The sequence below is a fragment of the Psittacula echo genome (genome assembly GCF_963264785.1).
Source record: "Psittacula echo genome assembly, chromosome: 5".
NCBI lineage: Eukaryota > Metazoa > Chordata > Aves > Psittaciformes > Psittacidae > Psittacula > Psittacula echo.
The window spans coordinates 16,360,718-16,373,104 of NC_137739.1; the positions used below are offsets into that span (position 1 = coordinate 16,360,718).

General features: G+C 42.9%; 1 protein-coding gene across 1 annotated transcript in view; it reads right to left on the reverse strand.

Annotated features, from left to right (window-relative positions):
* The window catches only part of LOC308221656 (uncharacterized protein), a 42,629-nt gene extending 34,162 nt beyond the window's left edge, over nt 1-8,467 (reverse strand). Inside the window, exons 1-2 of the mRNA XM_080618823.1 lie at nt 8,421-8,467; nt 5,306-5,348 (exon numbers count right to left, since the gene is read on the reverse strand). The gene's annotated coding sequence lies outside the window, so the exon portion shown is untranslated. The remainder of the gene's footprint in view (nt 1-5,305; nt 5,349-8,420) is intronic.
* Nucleotides 8,468-12,387: the final 3,920 nt, after the last annotated feature.

Genomic DNA, 12,387 nt, shown 5'->3' on the forward strand with positions numbered 1-12,387 from the left:
AGGGTTGGAAAGGACCTTGAGATCATCTACTTCCAACTCCCCTGCCATGGGCAGGGACACCCCACACTAAACCAATATCACCCAAGGCCTCATCCAACCTGGCCTTGAACACCACCAAGGATGGAGCATTCACAACCTCCCTGGGCAACCCATTCCAGTGCCTCACCGCCCTCACAGTAAAGAATTTCTTCCTTATATCCAATCTAAACTTCCCCTGTTTAAGTTTTAACCCATTACCCCTTGTCCTGTCACTACAGTCCCTGATGAAGAGTCTCTCCCCAGCATCCTTGTAGGCCCCCTTCACATACTGGAAGGCTGCTCTGAGGTCTCCACGCAGCCTTCTCTTCTCCAGGCTGAACCACATTCCTCAGCCAGCCAGCACAAGGCTTGGTTTAGGCTTTCAAAAACCTACCTACAGACAGATCAAAGAGATGCTATTGAATTCTATCATTCGGACTACCTTCTGGCCCCATTACTGGCCCCAAGTATTTGAGAAACAGTAGATTTATAACTCTACCTATGTGCAACAGCCTTCTGTCAACTATCAATCTGGTTTAGTCTGCAGAAAGGGGAAGTACCTTCTTGTGTTTTATTCACCCTGTTTCAGATTTCTAGTTTGTCTCCATATTGCTCACCTTTGTTCCTGCTTAGAACTTTCTCAGGGCAGAGAAAGATGAACTATTGGCTCAAGCAGGTTGTTACTATGTGCATTTCAACCTTTCCCAGAGATTCCACCTTTCTGATTTCCCAGTGCTGCTTGACAGGTTTGTAAAAATCTGGCACACTTTACAGGACCTGGTCAAAGAGCAGTCAAATGGTAAAACTGGCAGAACAGAGGATGGATGGAACATCTGGCAGAAGAAAGAGGGAGCCATTAACCACTCAAACTGGATCTATCACAGCTAGAACAGTTTGCCTCACCATGCTGATCTGATTCCAGAAGAAATCATCAGTCCTACTGTGTTATTCATAGAAGCAAAGAAAGGTGGTTGAAATTGTCTACAGATGTAGACTGGATTATTTAAAGCTCGATCCACACTGAAGATTTGTAATTCCTATAATCATAAAGACGGTTTACATTTTGCAGTAACTGATAGCATTTAAAATCCTTTATCTTACACCAAGCACAAGTATGTGAGTGCTGCTGTATTGTTTGACATTAACAGACACAAACATTACTGTAAATAACCCACATGACTGTATAATAAGTAATAACTTCTTTGGAATTGTGTACTGGAAACACAGTGAGTTAGTTCTTCCCTTATAAACCGTATTAAAACCCTTCTGCTTTTGAGAAACTCCAAATCAAAATACAGTGTTGAATACATTAATAAGAAAATGGTGAGCTTTTCAGTCACTCCTGTAGCTTCACACGCAGTTTTATGAAGATGATGTGATTATTCCCAATATTTACCTAAACAGTATAAGCCAAACTACACAAATACTGGAAATTTGTAAAGAAATAACTACAAGTCCCAAACAAACAACCTGTTAACTGACCACCCTTTGCTTTTGGAGCAATTGCTCAGCATTCAAGGATAGCAGGTAGTATTAGCACTTCCATGCTTGCAGTGTATTTAAGTTTCGGATTTCTTACCAGAGAAAAGGTCGAGGTTTGCAAAGACACATTAATCAGCACAAGCTCATCTACTCCTCTGAAGTACAAGCATTCAATTCTGCAATTTTACTTAAGCCCCCCTGAACTTTATAGCAGTGAAAAACTTAAAGAGAACTGATATGCAAACACACCCCTTCATTGACAATTCTGCATTCAATGCCATAGCCAATGCTGCTGCACAGTAACACTCAACCAATGAGAGTCTGAATTTATCTGTGTTCAGAATATTCCTACTAAAGAAATGTACATCCATTTATTTCCTCCTGTTGGATGTAAAGCAAGCACAACTGTAACCATGAGAGGAAAATGTGTGAACAAGCATACTGCCATCCAGACCCAGTATTTCATTGATCTGAATTAACAGCAAATCTGACACATCACTATTAAATGGTGTCAAGAGCTGATTTAAGATTTTAAAAATTCTTTCCTAATTCAGATAGTTCACAAGGCTTTAACAAAACCCTTATAAAGATACTAGCTGTATTTATATATATGTAACATATATATAAATATACTAGGCGTATTTATAAAGAACACAGCTGCAGAAGAAGTACAGCTTACACATTGAAAATCATTAGCAAAGAGCTAAGGCATTTCCTTTGGTTACCTGTCTTGAGTTGTATTTTCCACTGAAAGATTTTTTTTTTTAGATGGCATTTTTAAAAGAGAACATCCTAAAAAAATAATGTACCAAGTAACAGTAACAATGAAAAAACAAATGCTCAAAAATATTTGAGAGTTTTATTAGTCCATTCAAAACCTCCTAAAATAATACAAAAAGGGAATGCCTCAGACCAACTCCAATGAACATAAAGATCCCATTAATTTCTGTATAGTTATCTCAGTACATTCAGCAAGCTTCACTTTTGAAGGACCCACATTCCGAGGCCCTTGTCTGCTCAATTACCACCAAGGAGAGATTACAGAAGCACAAACACACTCCTTTGCTTTCACACTTCCAAAGGCACTTACATCCAAGAACAAAACGTGCTGAGGAAGATGGCTCATTCACAACATACAAAATACTGGTAGCACATACAACTTACACAATGTTTTAAAACACAAAATGAGGTAATGGTGACATCATGTGTTGTTCCACATAACATTTAAGTATAAACACTTACTAAAAATATAATTCACAATTTACACTGAAAATCTGTCAATGTAAAAGTGACATTCATACACAGATTTCTTTGCTTATGTTAAATCACAACTATTACTTTCCTGAAGCTTTACTAACACATGGTTCTAAATCCTGAAAAGCTTTGAGCATGTGTTCCATTTTCTGCAGCCCAGTTAGTCTCATAAATGCATGCTTAAAGCTTCTCTGGATTACAACTTTACCAAACAATACATTTTCATTTTCAAAAAAGGGGAACAAAATTAGGAATTGAGCCAGCACTGTAATTACAGAGAATGGCAGTAGCTCACATTCTATGCTTCTTCTATTTTATTTTGCTTTTTGTATAGGAAATACTTAGAAACTTACCACTTCATGATATACAAGAACCATTTATGGGTATTAACTGGACTTCACTGGAACATGCTAACTTGAATTCTATTAACGAGTTTCTCTGCTAAATTTTTATGAGCTACTTCTTTTACATTTCTAATAAAGAATGACTGGCAAACTAATTTTCATGTCTCTAGAATTTGTAATCAAGTTTTCAGCAAACCGTTCCCCTGCGCTCCAACAGACTTCTGACATTAGAAACAGAAAGTGGAAATGAAAATGTAATTGTCCAACCTTTTCAGAGATATAAATTTGGGCCTATTATCTCATAAATTCACAGTTGGAGAAGGGTAGAAAACCAGTGGGTTTTGTCTTTTAGTGTTTTTGTTCATTTGTATTTCACTAGTCAGTGTGAAGATCAAAAATGAGCTTAACCATGACTTCTCTTACTTTGTTGCTTTTGGCCTTATGCCCAGGTTTAAGCCAGTTTTCAAACATTTAATTAATGGCTTTAGCCAAGTACCCAAACATGAAACCTTAAAATACTGTCTACTGAGTCAACAATCACAGAGATTCAGTTTATTGCACAAGTGCAAACCCGTTACATTAACATCTGGATTTAATAACAGTAATCCGAACACTTTAATAAATTCTGTAATGTGCATTTGCTTTGGAGTTTCAGGATATGGAAGATTTTTGTGGCTGTGGTTCCAACAAAGCCTCAACAACCCCAAAGAGTAGTTTTATAGTAGCTGTCAATCTTTAATGCAGATCAAAAGTTTGAAAAAGTTTTATTCCATAATTAATGGAATGCAATTTAGGCTCTTGAACTTCAGGTGATAAAAATGCTGAAGAAACAATGGCAGCAATATTGTTTCAGAATACAACACAGAATAATTTCATTTAAGGAAGCAAACATGAAACATTCATGGCTGTCAAGTGTGAACAGGCTTAATTTCAGTTGCTGATCTCTTTTTTTAGGCATGCTGCTAAAAAAGTAACAGCTATATTCATAGCAAGAAACAAAGGCTGCAGATTTACTAAGCAGGGACATGAAACGAACTGGTTTGCCAAGTCTAATCAAACCAGCCCTTCTTTACATAGCCTGAATGCAATCCTAAAGCACACTTTACCTTCAGGTTAAAGGAAGCTCCCCTGTCTTTAAGTGTTTCCAGCTGCTAATTTTTTACCTACCCCTACAGTTCTGGGCTTCACTGGAATACATCAATGCTCCAGATATATCCCACCTTCTGTGGATATCCAGGAAGTTTTGTACATCTTGCTGTTCCTCTCTTCTCTGGAGCAGTTAGCCATGGAAGTTGTGCGCACTGCCTGTTTTTTTCTGTAGAGGTGGAGCCAATGCTCTAGTTCATCTTAGAGGGGCCTCAGTAGAAATTATTAAGGAGGCTTTAAGCTTGATGCTCTGTCTTGGTTATTCTGAAATAAAGCAACCCCTTCGCCCCAACAAAGCCCTTTTTCCCCATACAAAAGATGATGAGGGAGGGGGTCGGATTACAATTTTCACCACTGAGGTATCAGCTGAACATGAGAGGCACGCAGTTTCAGAAATGGAAACGTTTTAGTTGACATAACCCAAGTTCATTATTTTACTAAGCTGCTTGAGGCCCTTCCTAATACCTACTGAAACAGAATTCTATCAGCAGCCATTAAACATTCTTCATTACTCCCTTCAAGAAGGAAGTTTCCTCTCCTCATTATACCTGGATTTATTTAATCAAAACACATTGAGTCTGGTGCACTTTGGAAGTGCTGTGACACGCTTTGGTGCTATGCTGGTACTAGCCTGAATCAAAAATCAACAAAATGCTATAGAGGCCAAAGTTTTACCTACCAATACAAAAACTATTAACATTTAGAAAAAGTCTAACATAATTTGTAAAGGTTTGCAAGCATTACAGTCATTTAAAAAAGAGAAAATATCATTTAATCAACATAAGACTATTTAATAAGTCAAAATTCTAAGAGGTGATTAAAAACAACTCCTATCAAATGGCAAACCAAAACCATCACAATAACTTACTGTTAGCTTGTATAACACAGGTAGTACAGATATCCAAATTCCTGTTTGTATGAGAACATATCCTCTGGAACACCTTCCATTTTAACAGGATTATAAACCCAGCACAATTTAAAGTGAGACTGCTCACTATAAGTAGCGGCTTTATAAAAAACCCCTGTAACTAGAAAGTTTTAGCGTAAGATACAGCACTTACCTCGTATCTCTAGCCTCCTTCTGTAGTCTGTTTCAGCACATTTCTGGTCAATTAGAAAGTAAAGATAGGAAAAACAAAAATCACAAAAACGCCTCAAGAATTCTTTATTTTAAAATATGCATACTGTATTCCACTTATGAAATTTAAACCTTAAGAATACAAGTTGTTCTTTCTAATTTTTTTTCAATATCGGGGATGCTAAAGTATCTTACCAGGTCAAAAAAAACTTAAACTAATTTCAAGGTAATTTTTTAGCACCTTTTGTATTACTACTCAAATTCTAACACACTAATTATTTGTCTTTCCAGTTACCTCTGGCAAGAACAAGTACTCCTTTTAATTCAGCTGCAATATATAAGACCAGTCTTAGCTCCTTCAAGTCCAGTTTATTAGAGCTCGAATGTCTTCACACTTGGAAGTTTAAGCACCAATTACATCTACGCACTATAACGTCATTCCATAAAAGAAATATATATTAGCTTTCTACAGATTCCAATACAAAGGAGCCTTTCTAAACAAAAAAGGAAAATGTCCATAACCACATTTTGGCTTTTTGCTATGACAAAAACCGATGTTTGTTCTGTCATCGACATTTCATTTATGTTTTAGAGCATGTGTGTACATATATGTATCTACAGACACATATGATTATGTCAATGCAAAACTTCTGCACGCCAAATTTAGAAAAGTTAAAAAGAAAATCAGTTATCTTTAAGGCTGGCATTTATTACATGCTGTTTCATACAACATTAATGAGGTTTTACAGTTTGAGTTTGAACCCATCAGTGTTGGCCTAAGAGGTCCCACACATTGCTCAGCCATACAATGTTGCTTTTGTTCCAAGATGAATCCTAACAAGCAGGGGGTTTTCTTCATCTAAAAGTTTGCATGCCCAAAGGCTGAGGCTACTGTGATGGTTTCTATACATATCAGTGGAAAAGGTTAAAATCTAAACATGTAAAAAAACAATCCAAAACACAAGAGGAAGAGGTTCCAAGACCAAAAAGGCACACCAAAAGATCTAAAAAAAGAAATGGCCTACAATAAAAGGTATTCCCTCTTCCTTTCAAACTTATCTAAACACTGTTTAAAAAAACACAACAAAATGCCCAAACCCATAACTAAGTATATATATTTCCTATTCAATATCATATTAATCCATAATTTCATCAATTATCTTGTTTGATTTCTAGGCTAACAAGCAAGGGCTACAATTCATTGAACATTTTACACATAAAAACCCTAAATTTGTTTGAATATCTGTGTATTAAGCTCCACCTTTCAAGCTTGTTTATAATAGTAACTCATTCAATAGAAGCCTGTAAATCAAAAAAGGTAAATATTAAGGTGATTTTCATGTTACTGTATGACTGCTCTTAAAAATTCACCTGTATCAAGGTCAGTGTTGCACATTTCTCCAAATACAGCCAAACTAACAAAGTTGCTCTGCACTTCCAATAACGTACCAAGGACTTTCAGCTTCCACATGCTTTTATTTTCTTTATAACTGGTGTGATTACCACACATCACTCTGCCGAACTTTGAATGCAAGTTTATACCACAAAAATCATAATTTGCCCTAACTAATTACACAGGAAAGAAAACTTCAGGAAGGAACTAGATAACATGTCAAACATTAAGAAAATAATCTCATGAAATGCCAGCTGCGCCTTGTTGAAGGCTTTAAAACATCAATTAATTCAAAACCTGGGCATTTTTCCATCATGAAGGGAAAGATCTAGTGTGAGGAAGAAATATAATTGCCTTCTTATAAACAAGAACTTTAGAACATGCTGTACTCAGAATGGTGTAAGCTGAGTTTTTCTTAAAAGGTGACTGATGGTAGTGTAAATCTTTTGGACTTACTGACAGCCATGAGATTTCATGGTGCTGCCTGTATGATATGCATGAAAAGGTAGATTTTTAATATTTACTTCGTGATTAAATCTTTTTTTGTTTGTTTTTAATCCTGTAGCTTCTATTTCAGCTACACTGCCTGCTGCAGCCATAAAGTCCCAGTATTACCTCTCTGGACTGCACATAACAGCAGTTTTCTACTCTGCACACTTAGAAACCAGTACAAACCCCATACAAACGGAATGAAGGCAAACGTATTTGCTGGCACAAAGGAAAGGCACTGCAGCACAGCTCTTTGCCTTGCTCCCTCCATTCCAAAGAGCGTCACTCTCACACGTGTCGATTTAAGGGCACCTGAGACAGATCTGCGCATACAACTGCTGCAGACACACACTTGTTACTTTCCAACCAAGCGCCATCTAAAATCTCTGTATTTCATACATAACAAACCAAAATCTTTAACAACCTGGTCTAAGGGCATCTGCTCTTTTAACTGGTAAGGGAACACACACCGTGGTTGTGTGATGTGGGTCACCAAGGCCAGCGGTCTCACTGGCTTCGGACTTCACTACTTCGAAAAGGAAAAAGCTTTCATTTCAATGCACTTATTTTTAAGGCCAGGCCCTGCAGTTATACCTTCTTACTCGCAGTCCCCGTACCTCTCCCGGCATTTTGTGTGCTTTACTGAGCTACTAATAATAAAAATAACAATACTAATAATAAAAATCCGCGGCCGCAGTGCAACAGAAAGCAAGTCTGTCAGCGTGGTCTCGGCAGAAGCCGGGTCGGGCAGATCTCCGAACGCGATGCGAGAGGTGCCGGTACCGCAGGGGCAGCACCCGCGCAGCCGCCCGGCTAAGGGGACGCGGCCGCCCTCAGCCCTGTCGCCAGGACCCGGCCCTGTGGGGACCCTGCCCTGCCTCACTCCGGCAGCGAGGGACTGGCGCCGAGCCAGGGCAGCGAGGCGTGATCCCACACACTTCAGCCTCCTTAAGATGGCTGTGGCAGCGCGCACGGCGGCCACTCGCGGGCGGGGCCGGCCCGCAGCCCACCGCAGGCCAGGCGGGTACCGCTGTCTCGTGAGGGCCGCTCGCCGCCCTCTGGCCCCTCTGCGGCGGCGGCACCGAGGCCACCCCGCCCGTCACGTGACGGGGCTCCCCCCCTCACCCCCCCGGACCCCGCATGAAGGATCGCGGCAGAGCAGCGCCAGCACCGTCCACCCGCACCCCGCCGCTCCCGCCCGCTCTCTCTGCCTCACCGTAGCCCGCCGCCGCTGCGGACATGTCCTCTCGCGAGCTCTGCGGCCGGGACCGCCCTCAGGGGGGGTGGCGGGGTGCGTACCCCGGCGGTTAGCGCGGGGGCGGGGAAGCCGCGCGCGCGGGCGCTCTGCGGCCGCCTCACACGTGTGGGAGGCGCGGGCGGGGTGGCTGCATCCGGGTATTCGCGCCCTCGTAGCGGGGGGGCCCCTTGTGCTTGGTTGGTTTCTGGGGCTGGGGGTCTCTGCCCAGGGCTGAGGTAACCCGCTCCGTGGTGCCCTACCCTCGTCTCTCGCTGTGTCACTCTCGGCCCAGGCGGTGACCGCCGCCCGCTGTCAGATACCTTCTCTGAGCGCACCTTGCCGGTGGCCGTGCCGGGCTAACCCTGCTGCTCGGCCTGGCCCAACCCAGCGCTAGGCGGAATTTCTGAGGTGAGGCCGGGGGGGGGGCTGCCATGGAGCTTTCCTTCAAGTGCTGCCTTCGCGCGAGTTGGAAATTCGAGGCAAAACTCGGGGTATGGCTTCAAACCTCCGCCGTGCAAACACACCTAAGCAAGGTGGGACTCGTAACTCGTATGTTTTCCCTTCAGGCTTAGCTATAAACGTTTGAGGTGACTGAACTTGATCAAACATCAAAACAACCAGGAGGAAACGCCCCCATGCCTTAGAAGAGGTTTTGGAAGCCTGGTGAGGAACGCTTGAGAATGTGCAATAGAAAAAATATGCATGTATTCTGCAAGCAGAATGTGATCACACACGCACACAGTAATTTCTTGCACGTATTGTGCAACATGGAGCTCACAGGACTGAATATTCTACTAGCAAATGAACTAATAACCGAGCTAGTCGTATGCTGTATGTATACTGCATCAGGCCCATTATTATTAACACATACATGCAATAAGAAAAGTCAGGTTTTAATTTCTTACAGTTTTAAGATGATAAGCAACATTTTGATATGCTTCATTATAGACTAATAACACTGAATTACTTGTTCAAATTATTGAGATGAATTAGAAGGTTTATTACTTGCTTTGCCTTTTTAAAACAGGGTGCATATCTCTTACATTCCTCTAAATTACAGTTAGCTAATCAGATTTTATCTCATTTGAGAAAAAAAAATAAACCCAGCAATGACCCAGAAATTTAGCAATGAACTATAAAGATATCATGAAAACCCATAATTTATTCCAGATTTACTTCTGTCACCCTTCAAATTCAACAGTTCAGATGTGAATCTACTGTAAAAACCAGAAATGTGGGCACCTACAAATAAGTACTTCACTTCATGTATAGTTCATGAGTAATCAAATAAGGATTACAAAACAGTTAAGGTTAAATTGAATAAACCCAATGTATGTCTGAAATTCCAGATTTCCAAGAAAATGGAACAAAGCTGTGTAATGGCTCAGAGGTTAAAATTTTGCTCCTGCTTTGCCATTATGTTATTTGGAGGAGGTCCTGAAGCTTCTGAAGCTAAAACAGAGACATGATAACCATACAAATTCAATGGATGTTTACTGTGTCCAAGCATCATTGTATCAGACTGAAATGACACCCTAAGTTCAGGACAAATTATTACATCAGACCAAACAGCTATTGCTGTTAACCAGCAGGAGGAGATGAATGTATCAGAGAAGTAGGTGAGACTCAAGTTAACAAGAACTGGGCAGTAGACCAAGTATTGGAATACCTTTAGTTCAAGGCCTTTTTGCATGGACAGATGCTTTTAATTTGGTCAGAAGTCAGAGCTTGATTAAAGATGTTTACAGACTTATTCAGCAATATTCGTGTTTCACACAAACCAGGGATTTAACTGAACATAGCTAGATGTCTGTTTTTCACATTTATTCCCTAAGGGCTGTCGTGGTTTAAGCCCAGGCCATAAATCAGAACCACGCAGTCCACTTCCCCCCCCACCTTTCTTCCCTCCGCTTCTGGAGGGACGGGGAGGAGAATCAAAAGAATGCAGCTCCCACGGGTTGAGATAAGAACAGTTTAATAACTAAGGTATAACACAAACCACTGCTGCTACCACTAATAGTAATAATGATAAAGGAAATAACAAGCAAGAGAATACAACCGCTCACCAACTGGTACCTCACCCCCACCCTGCCATGATCCAGCCCTTCCAGGAACTCTCAGTTATACCTCCTGGGCATGACGTGCTGTGGTATGGAATACCTCTTTGGCTAGTTTGGGTCAGGTGTCCTGTCCCTGCTTCCTCCTGGCTTCTCCTCCTCCCTGGCCGAGCATGAGACTCACAAAGTCCTTGCTCAGGGTAAACATTCTGACCCACAACTGAAAACATCGGCTTTATCATTATTATTCCCAGGCCAAAAGTCAAAACACAGCACTGCACCAGTAGAAAAAATGACTGCTACTGCTAAACCAGGACAGTATCCACCCCTTATTCCATACCATTCACGTCATGCTCAGATCCCACATTTTCAATATACCATCACTTTCATCTCAGTGTACTCTTATCTTAGTGCACGGACCAATCCCTATAAAGCTGCTGAGTCCATTCAGTCCATGATGGTGGGCTCCATCTCTTGTAACAGTCTTTCAGAGCAGGAGAGGCCCATTGCAAAGTCCACCCCTCGATCATGAGTCCATCTCTGTGTTGCATCTCTGCCCTGATGGATGGGCCCATCAGGCTTAAAATAATTCACCCTCCCCTGCAGCAGTCTCTGCAACTTGTCGTCGGGGACTCCACACAGCTGGCTTCCATCTCCGATGCTTCCAAAGCACTGGAGGGGCCCAGTGGATTAGATACTCGCCCATACTGTCCCACACACCGTAACACTCATGACTGTCCAGCCTTGGGGAAAACCTCTCGGTCCCCCTGTATTGTCTTAACCCAGATAAGACCCAAACCTGACTCTGCTTAACTCTCGGGATCAGACAAAATGGTCGTGGGTAGAACACACTCTGTGTGTGTGCCAACATGGTGATCCCCATCACAATCAGCAGGCAGGTCCCAAGGGTACCCAAAGGCCTTTCAAAACCTTCAAAACTCTCAAATGCTGCTGCTGTACTTGTCACTGGGGCTGGTGTAGCTGTTGTGCTTGAAGGCTCTCTCACCACCAGCTTCTCTTTTTCCGAGTCCAGATCTTCCTCCTCTGCCTTGCTGGAAAGTGCTGCGGGGTCTCCTGCATCCTCCTGCGGCTCAGGCTCACGGGGCTCGGCAGACGGCTGCTGGGGGATGCTCTCGGCCGCCGCGGGGCTGGGCTTGGCTGTGGGGCTCGGCTCCTCCGCCGCCTCCTCCCGCTGCTCGGCAGCTGCCTCCTTCCCCTCCTCGGCAGCCGCCTCCTTCCCCTCCTCGGCAGCCGCCTCCTTCCCAGCCTCCGGCCCCGCTCCCGCCGCCGCTTGATCGCCGGAGCCGCTCTCCCGGGCCGCTTCGGCCGCCGCCGGCTCCCGGGGCCGCTCCCCCTCAGCTCCCCGCAGCCTCACAAAGACGGACGCGAGGACGAGGGCCAGGACAGTGGAGAGCAGCAGGACGGCCAGGTACAAGTCCACGGCCACGTCCATCCCGCCCTGCTGCCGGAGCCCCCCCGCATTACAAGTCATTACCATAAAGTACAATGAAACAAGAACCTTAGCCCAAGGCCCACACTTGATAAACACTAACACAGCAAATACCGGCTCTAAGTAAGCTACAGCATACTGAAACTGTGATATCGAAAAGAACAACTTTGAGAGCCAATAAATCAGCATTGTGCCTCGATCAGATCTGTCGTTATCTCAACCCTTCGTGCCCCACGTTGGGCGCCAAAATAGAACTGTCGTGGTTTAAGCCCAGGCCATAAATCAGAACCACGCAGTCCACTTCCCCCCCCACCTTTCTTCCCTCCGCTTCTGGAGGGACGGGGAGGAGAATCAAAAGAATGCAGCTCCCACGGGTTGAGATAAGAACAGTTTAATAACTAAGGTATAACACAAACCACTGCTGCTACCACTAATAGTA